Source organism: Mesocricetus auratus, unplaced genomic scaffold (assembly GCF_017639785.1).
Source record: "Mesocricetus auratus isolate SY011 unplaced genomic scaffold, BCM_Maur_2.0 Super-Scaffold_100015, whole genome shotgun sequence".
In the NCBI taxonomy this organism is placed as follows: Eukaryota; Metazoa; Chordata; class Mammalia; order Rodentia; family Cricetidae; genus Mesocricetus; species Mesocricetus auratus.
This window is the reverse complement of record NW_024429198.1, coordinates 6801496-6810723: the sequence shown is the minus strand read 5'-3', so window position 1 is coordinate 6810723 and position 9228 is coordinate 6801496.

The window sequence follows — 9228 nt, the reverse complement described above, 5'->3', positions numbered from 1 at the left end:
CTGGACCCTTTTATCCAGTAAGAGAAATATTTAGATTGACAATTATGAAGTAAATACTTAAGTCAGAGCTAGCCATCAGCTAGGCCATCAGCTTCATAATTAATACAGCATCTTGTGTGTTATTTGGGGACTACAACGTGGCAGAGCCCAGGCTACTAGTAAGGAAGAACCAAAGTGGCTGGTGGAGGAAAAGGCTTCACCCAACAAGATCCTCACAAGGAGGAAGATAGAGGCCATGCTGCTGTCACAGAAATAAGAAGAGGAGCAGTTCAGGTCCTACAGAGAGAAGGACTGGAAATGGAATGGCGGTGAGGAACTGACTGATGTGAGTCCCTGCACTGCCTCCTGGGGCCATGCAATGTCAAAGGTCATGTCTGAGTATGTGGCTCTGCCTCAGCTGGGAGTAAAATGGTGGCCATAGCTTCTTGTCAGGACCTCAGCAAAAATTTATAGTGGGTATGGAGGCGTTTTCAATGATAATTAAACGGGGGGGGGTAGCTGGAACCCATAATGGGACTTGCCTGAGGAGACACTGACAGAATATGTTCCCTCTGGGACTTGGTTCTAGAGGCAACAGTTGTTTCTTTTCCAAGAAATTTCAGACTAGTTCATAGACCACTGTGAACTTACAAAGGAACTATTAATAAAGTTGACTTCCAGTCGGGCTGGAGCAGGAAAGGGCAAACGCAGAGGCCATTCACCAAACAGAAATAGAAAAACAAACGGTACCAGAAGACAAGGAGTTGGACTTTAAACTGTTGACCAGAGCCCCAGAAGCCATGGGAAATGGTTCAGAGCTCTGCAAAAGCTCTACAGGCAGTGAATGGCAGGCTCTGGAAGCAAGCCAGGATGACTGAAGTCTGTGTTACTAGACTTGTAATGACTCCTCTGAGACCCAGTGCTGTACAAAAACTCACAGAACAGCCTGCTGCCTGATGTAACACTCCACAGGGTAACTTAGATGTGCTTTGTTTGTTTGTTTTCTTGCTTGCTTGCTTGTTTTAATGCAATTCAAAAACCCTGCTTGGGGCTGGAAAGATGACTCGGTGATAAGCACATATAGTGCTCTTGCAGAAGATCTGGACCCAGTTCCTAATATTCACATCAGGCAGCTCTGAACCACCTGTAAGTCCAGTTCCAGGGGATACAGAAGCCTCTCTGGACTCCATGGGCACTTGCACTCAGTGCACATATACAGAGATAAACTCACACATGCACGGATCACACACTCACACGTACAGAAATGAACACACACATAGATGGACACACACACAGATGCACATACACACATAGATGTACACAGGCACATAGATATAGGCATATGCATTCACATGTGTGCATGTGCATGTGGCCCCCATACCCATACCACAAATACATACATACATACAAGAAATATTCTGGTAATATTTATTAGAGTATTCCAATGTTGTAGGGTCTCAGAAAACAGGGTCTAGATAATCAGGGAGTTAAATTCTAAATGTTTTCTAGGGTTTGTTATCACCAAATCCTCCATGACAAAGTGAATGACCAACATGGAGACTACGCAGAATCTTCCCAGCTAATAAACATGTAACTATTTCTCCTCAGAGTACTTCCAGATCTCAATCCACATACACAATGGAAATGTAGTTCTGAGCCAGGCAATGGTGGTGCATGCCTTTAGTCCCAGCACTCAGGAGGCAGAGGTAGGTGGATCTCTGTGAGTTCAAGGCCAGCCTGCTCTACAGAGCAAGTTCCAGGACAGCCTCCAAAGCTACACAGAGAAACCCTGTCTCAAAAAACCAAAACACAAAAAAAGGAACTGTGCTTCTGTGTAGAACCAAGGCTTGTGCAGCCAACACTTGGGAGCCTCCAGTCGTGATGAAGTGTTCTGTCCCCAGTCCTCATGATAACTGTTTGCCTGAGAAGTCTGCCCTCTGGGCCCTAGGCACAGCTCAGGGATGATCTGATGATACATGGGATCCTACTACACCATACTCCTAATCCCTATCTCTCTCCTTTGTTTCTCTCAAAAGTTTAAGTTTCGTTCTGGAAACTCCTGAACCACTTGAGCACCTCCTATTGTAACTTACTCTGTAACCAGGGTAGCCATGTAGCTTCCCTGTCAGTTGACATCAGGAGAAATCCACTGGTGCCTCTGGAAATATTTGCATAGACCTGTGTCCTTGACCACCTTCCCTTCCTTCTGCCATGAAAGGACCAGGGTCTCTACAGCTCTGAGGACATCATGCAACTGTGAGGTGGCGATAGATTCTCTGAGAAGATGGCCCCCACAAATGCCCACAGCTGCTTCCATCCAGGCTTCTGACTCTGAGGAGAAAAGAGAAACCCTTTACCCCAGCTATTTCTCCTATTTTAGTTCTATGTAAAAACTCATTATGCTGCCTGCAGACTGAGGAGGTGGAAAACTTCGGGGCTACAGATCTATCAGAGAGAAAAGCTAAACGATGGAATATTTAGTCCATTCCTCCTTACACTACAATAGAGCAGAAGCGGCAATATGGCTTAAGAGGCCTTGGTGTGCATTTGTTCTCTCTTGTCATGACAATTGCCAATCCCAGAACCGTCCATTGCTTGGAGCCATTCTAGGCTTTTGAGATGTGAGTCAGATGACTATATCCTCTTCCTGTCAGCAGAGTCAAGTCAATGCACAGACTACAAAGAAAACTGATTATATGTCAATAAAGCACCGTTGGCCAATAGGGAACCAAGATAGGTGGGACTAGGAATCCAGGAGGACTCTAAGTAGGAGAAACACAAGGAGAGTCAAGATGTAACGCCATAGGGTAGGAAGCCCAGAAACCTCTCCGGTAAGAGAAATACTTAGATTAGCAATTATGGGATAAATACTTAAGTCAGAGCTAGCCAGTAAGAAACAAGCAAGGCCAACAGCTTCATAATTAATATAGCCTCCTGTGTGTTCATTTGGGACTGATGCGGCTCTGGAACCAGGCTGGCAGGAAGGCTTCCCTTTACAGAAAACAAACAAAAAAACAAAAACAAGGCACACACAGATACACACACACACACACACACACACACACACACACACACACACAGTGAGAGCTAAAGTGAGTAGTGAGTAGGCCAGGAAGGCAACATCAGCTGGGGAGGTCTACCGACTGAAGTTACAGGGAAGCACGGCTTGAGCAAGCACACAGCAAGCACGGAACATAAGCTAGAAACAGCAGAGACCAAGGGCGGAGCCGTGGGGCAAATCCAGCCATGCCACTACAGGCCGCTGGAGAAAGCACAGGAGTGAAGGCTGCAAACCACATGTGAAGAGACCTTTTGTTAGTCTGATTCCTGAAACACGACTCTAGTTACAGTTGCATCTTAATTACATGCAGCATGTAAGCATCAAACCAGCGTGCCTCTGAAAACATTTAAGGGACACAGTTGTCTAGATAGAGATTAGGTCCGAGAACTGCCAGTTAGCTGTCTGTCTCAGCACGGCCACGCATGCTCTGTGCTGTACAAACATGTTCACTGTGAATTTGGTTTGATCTTAGCCAGACAGCTGAGGAGCAACCAAGTGCAACTGTTGAATGGAGTTAATGTTTGGCTCCCGAGATACGGTTCATTTCTCTAAAATGTTATGAAACTCAAAATAAATCATGAAAGAGCAGCACTTCAAAGAGGAAGAAACGTGACATGAGTTATTTCTGCTGGCCATTGCATATCAGCACTCAGAATTTTAAATTTATCGTCAGTTGAAAATCCGAAATGTGTGATACTTTATTTGTCAAATGTAAAATTAAGTTCTTTTATAAAAATTTTTAGTGAATTTGAAAATCTTTACACTTGAATATATTCTTCCTGCCCAATTGTGCATTATTTTAAAACTGACAGTCAAGAATTCTCTCTGACGATTACTGCAGTACATTTATCACACAGAGGAGGTGGCATCAGTTATGAGTGTAACTGTGTGACAAGTGCCTCGGGCACTGATGGCTCACCAGTTCTGGTCACTACCCCACTTCTACCTGTTCAAGGACCAAGAAGGTTTCCGCTGAGGTTTGCCTTAACAGTTGTCCCACTTCTGGCTTTTAAACCACGGGATTTAGAGGAAGGAAACCAGGGAATTGGGAGATTCAAGAGTTGGGTTGAATTTTGCATTCAATTCCCGATGTTTCTACTGGGTCTACCAGTTGGCTGATCCTTCCTTACAAGGCCACAGCTTCATTACACCACTTCCTTGCCGCAGCCACCTACTCTACCTGGCTCACTACAATTGTGCCTACTCCATTTCTTCACAGTCTTAAACTGTTAGTTAGGCTCCTAGCATAGCTGTGGCACCCCTAAATTAGGACAGTGTGAAGAGAACAAAATGAATAAGCTATATAAGGAGATGGGAACTGCAGAGTAGAGAACCCAGCGGGGATGGTACAGGACACTATCCTGGGGCTAAAAGTAGCAAGGCTGCATTGTCACTCCATTAATAGGGGCACGAGAGAGCACACTGAGGAAAAAGACAGCAGCCTGCCACGGTTTGAATGTGGATGTCTCCCAGTTAGTTCATGTGTTTGAACATTTGTTTCCCAGCCGATGACCTTATTCTTCAAAGTTGTGGAACCTTTAGGGGGTGGAGCCTGGCTTGAGGAAGTGGCTCACTACAAAAGGGGTTCGAAGTTTTATATCCTGGATCTACTTCCTGTTTGCTCTCCAATTCTGCTCCACCAAGATGTAAAGGGGCAAGGAGTCCCAGCTGCATTTCCTGCCACCGTGGACCCACCTGCCACCCAGCCTTCCCTTTCATGAGGGACTCCAACTACAAGTCAAAATAAATCCTTACTAGGCTCGCACTTGGTGACATAAGAAAGGCAGGGAATACAGCGTTCCCTTCCAGGAGCCAGGTGTGTGAGTGTACTGACGTCACCCTCCTCCATTCTTCCCTCTCTTAGTGAGGCTCACACTCAGAACTGCAAGGCCAGGCAGCTGGTTGTGCATCACACAAGAAGCAGCTTTGTCACTGCGTGATGGAGAAGGTGGGCCAAAAAGAAGGAAGTCAGCGAAGGATTGCAATGGCTGCCCTGTGACTGGCCCACTCTGAGGTACTGAGACACCATCTCACATCTTCCAATCCAGACGGCTATTCTCTGATCTGTAATTCTGGCAATGTCTACTTCACCAACAGGCTCCTTCTTGAACTCTGAACTACTGGAAAGTGGGGGTGCTGGGAGAGAAGGGAGCTGGCCCTTCCTGTTTGCTCTGTGCCTTCCCTGTCAGCCTCTAACTCCTGCCAACCTCGCCTGAGCCCTCCTACATCACCCTAGCAGACAGCTGGTTCCGGCAGCAGCACCTGAATCCAGTTTGCAGCTGCTGTTAAATGTAGTACACTAACATGACGTATTATCTTTATTCTGCCTGCCGGGAGGCCCCAACAACCACTGACCAACACCCAACCTCAAAGGGCTGAGTCCCAGCCCAAGCTCCAGGATGTCAGTGGAAGTATTCACCACCCCAAGAATCTTTGCTCCCATAAATTTGAATGATATCAGTCTGTGTCCTGCTTCTCAGCTGGGGAGGAAATGGGTTCTTTCTTCAGTTCTCTATGCCATGCTTGCTTTCTATCTTGTCAGGTAAATAGAAGAAGGAGTCTGGATTTCTGATCACAGTATAGAGAAAAGCCATCCACCATCCAGACATATTAACCAAAGGGCTGTTAGAATGAAGCCTAACACACACACACACACACACACACACACACACACACACACACACACACACTATGTCTGTGGGCAATTCGTATAAAGCCATGAGATGAACACTAGAACTGAGAGGAAGATGACCAGGGTCCCAGGTAACCTCCATTCTCTGCTGCAGAGATATTATTAAGTCTTAGCTGAGGAATATGGGGTCTGAAAGATCTCAGTTTTGGTAGAGAAAAGAGACAGGCTATTTTTCTTTTCTTTTCTTTTCTTTTCTTTTCCAGTTAGTTCAGAAGTTCGGACTACTCATGCAATCCAGTCTGGAACTCCATAGGTAGCTGAGAACTACCTATGCACTTCTGGTCTTCCTGACTCCACCCTCTTGAGAGTACCACCACATCTGGTTTTATGTGGTGCTGGTAGTTGAACCCAGGACTTCATGCTTATCTTTTAAACAGACTTGTTCCTGGAAATGAAAAAGTTTAAATGGTGATAATCTGATAGTCAGAGGGAAGAATGCAAGGGTGTCTCTTGGAGGCAGTGCACACTTTTAGTCCCTTCACTCCGGAGGCAGAGGCAGGTGGATGTCTGTGAGTTCAAGGTCAGCTTGGCCTACAGAGTGAGTTCCAGAACAGGAGGGCTATGTAAAGAGACCTTGTCTCAAAAAAACAAATAAAAAGAATATCTTCTCTCCTGCCAGAATTTCCAGATTGCAGTTATATACCTAGGGCAAGTAGACCCACCAGTACAGGACACCCACCCCTTGACAGGTTCCAGGCCTGTCAAAAGGCTGGGTCTTAACACAGAACCCAGAAGGTCAGCAAGTGCATTCTCATTCTTGCTACAGGATACCCAACTAACATCTTACCCTGCTAGGTAAAAAGACTCCTTAGAAGCTTAAAGGCAAGTTCCCACTGTGGGAGCATGCCCAAGTTAGCAATAATTACTTCTAGGAGAGAGAAAAAAGCTTGAAAGAATTAAGGGTGTGACTTTTGGCGCACAGAATGGAATGGAATTGAATTGAAAAACCCCTGGGCATTTCAAAACCCACAACCAAAACCTATGAATGCTTTTAGTTTATTGACAGAAGTTCTTAGAACTCAGACTAAAATAGACCAAGGATATTTGAAATGTAAAGGCTTAAGAGCTCCCACATTCTTCAAGCAAGAAACATTTGGTGAATACTGTTTGAAATGAGTGGAAATAGTGGGGCGGAGGTTTTGAAATAGTAAAGTCAGGGACTGTAGGGAAAGGTGGAGAAGGGAGCTATTCCTAAAGAGCAAGGACTTAAAGGAGAAACATCACTGTTGATGCAAAACAACCAGATAATTAAGTGTTCACCCTAGGTGAGTGATAATGGCCCACAAACAGTTTGTCCCCAGGAATATTACTTTTATTTTTCAACATGGTACTAGTTATGTGAATTTTTATATTCACAGAACAAATGGGAGTCATAACTCGGGGGCATTTATCAAATGCATTGGTAGGAATATTAGGTATGGTATTATGGCAAAGCTGGCGAAAATGATGTCTATTTTAGATACTATCTGATAAGAGTCTTGGCTTAGGGGTTGAAGAAAAACTGGTGGTCTGATAAAAACATTTCAAAGTTTTAACCCAGCAACTGACAGGATATGCCATTTGGCATCCATATTCTATATCTGATCTCATATTTGATAAATGCCTTCAGGTTTCCAATAATAACAGTGGAATGCTTTGCTTCCTTGAGGAGACAGAAATGTAGTTTACTTTGTATTTCTTCAAATTTGCTCCTATCTTAGGTTATTTTTGATGAAGTCTTCAAAGATGGGCAGAGGATGACATGAGGGTGCCATGTGTAGACAGATGGTATAATACACCATCAGAAATACTCGTATAACATACATGCAAAATATGGTATAACATAACATCAGAAATATATGCATATTATGAACAACTGAAAAACAGAATTCAGTGACAGTGTCTCGAGCAAAGAAAATACACTATTACCTGACTGGTGTCTCTAAGCTTTCTGTCAAACAGATATAAAACACAGACTACAGGTTTTACCGGAAAAGTTTAATCCAGTGATATTTACTCAGCGTGAGTTACCTAAGTGCTGGTTTTGCAATGATTGCTCTATCTGCAAGCTCTCTGCCTACTCTAAACCTACTATTTCCCTTTTAGCACACTTTGTACTTTTTGTGCTTTGTAGTGTGCAGTAAAATAATCAAATGACTGTTAAAATTTAAGATCTTCACTCATTTAGTAGATCTGGGGAGTGCCAGCCTACAATCCTATGGCCAGAGAGTCTGGGAAACAGAAACTTTATTTAGTGGCTGATCGAAGAAGAGGCAGACTCCCTTGGTTAAGTACTGAGCTGAACTCAAGAAAGCCAGTAACAGAGAGGGAGGACTGATGACCAAAGGGATTAAGACTGGGCTGGTTTAACCTCCAGAAACAGCTGACCAGACAAAGGTTAACTCTTGAATCCCAGGCATAAGCCTGGGAATCCAGCATGGGACTGATCAAGACCCCCCTGAATCTGGGTGTCAGTGAAGAGGCCTAGGGAATCTATTGAGCCTTGGGCAGCAGATCAGTACCCATCCCAAGTATACACACGGACTTTGGACTCCCATAGAACAATGTGAGGTGCACTCTCACCCTGAACTCTTGGGGAAGGGTCTAGGCCCTGCCCTATATGAAATGACAGACTATGGACACCCCCATGGAGGGCCTCACCCTCCCTGGGGGAATGAGGGGATAACAGGGGGGGGGGTTGGGGGAAGGGCACGGGAGGAGGGGAGGGAATGGGAGAGGGACCTGGAACTGACTTGTGAAGCAACCTCGTTTCTTATCTAAATTTAAACTGGAAAATAAAATTTAAAAAAAAATCACTCACATAGTACTCTTTAGGCAACTTCACACGTAATAGATAGCTAGCTTCCATTGTCAACCTAACACAACTGGAATTCAGCTGAAGAATTGCCTCATGTCTGTGGGCATGTCCTGGGGTATTTGGTCAATTGGTTTTTTTTGTTTGTTTGTTTTGTCTTTTTTATTTTTTTACTTTTATTTTTTTTAACATTTTTTCATTTTAAATAGCTTGTTTTACATGTCAATCCCAGTTCCCTCTCCCTCCCCTCCTCCCGCATCCCCCCACCATCCCCCCCCACCCTTTTGCCAATTCCTTCCACATAGAGGATATCTAGAGTCTATCATTTCATTCAGGGTAGGGTCCAGGCACTCCCCTAAGAGTCCAGGCAGAGAGAGCAACCCTCTTTGTGTTATGGACACACGATGTCTGTTAATATTCCAGGCATAAATACTGATCCACTGCTCAGGACCCCATAGGTAAACCAGGCCTCCTCATTGACTCTCACATTCAGCGGGCCTGGATCGGTCCCATGCTGGCCTCCCAGCTGTCGGTCTGGGGTCCAAGAGCTCTCCCCTGTTCAGATCAGCTGTCTCTGCTGGTTTTGCCAGCCCATTCTTTGCCAATTTGCTCTTCGCTCCTCTCTCTCTGTTGCTGGGTTCCTTGGGTTCTGTTCAGTATTTAACTGTGGGTGTTTGCCTCTGCTTCCATCTGCACTGGATG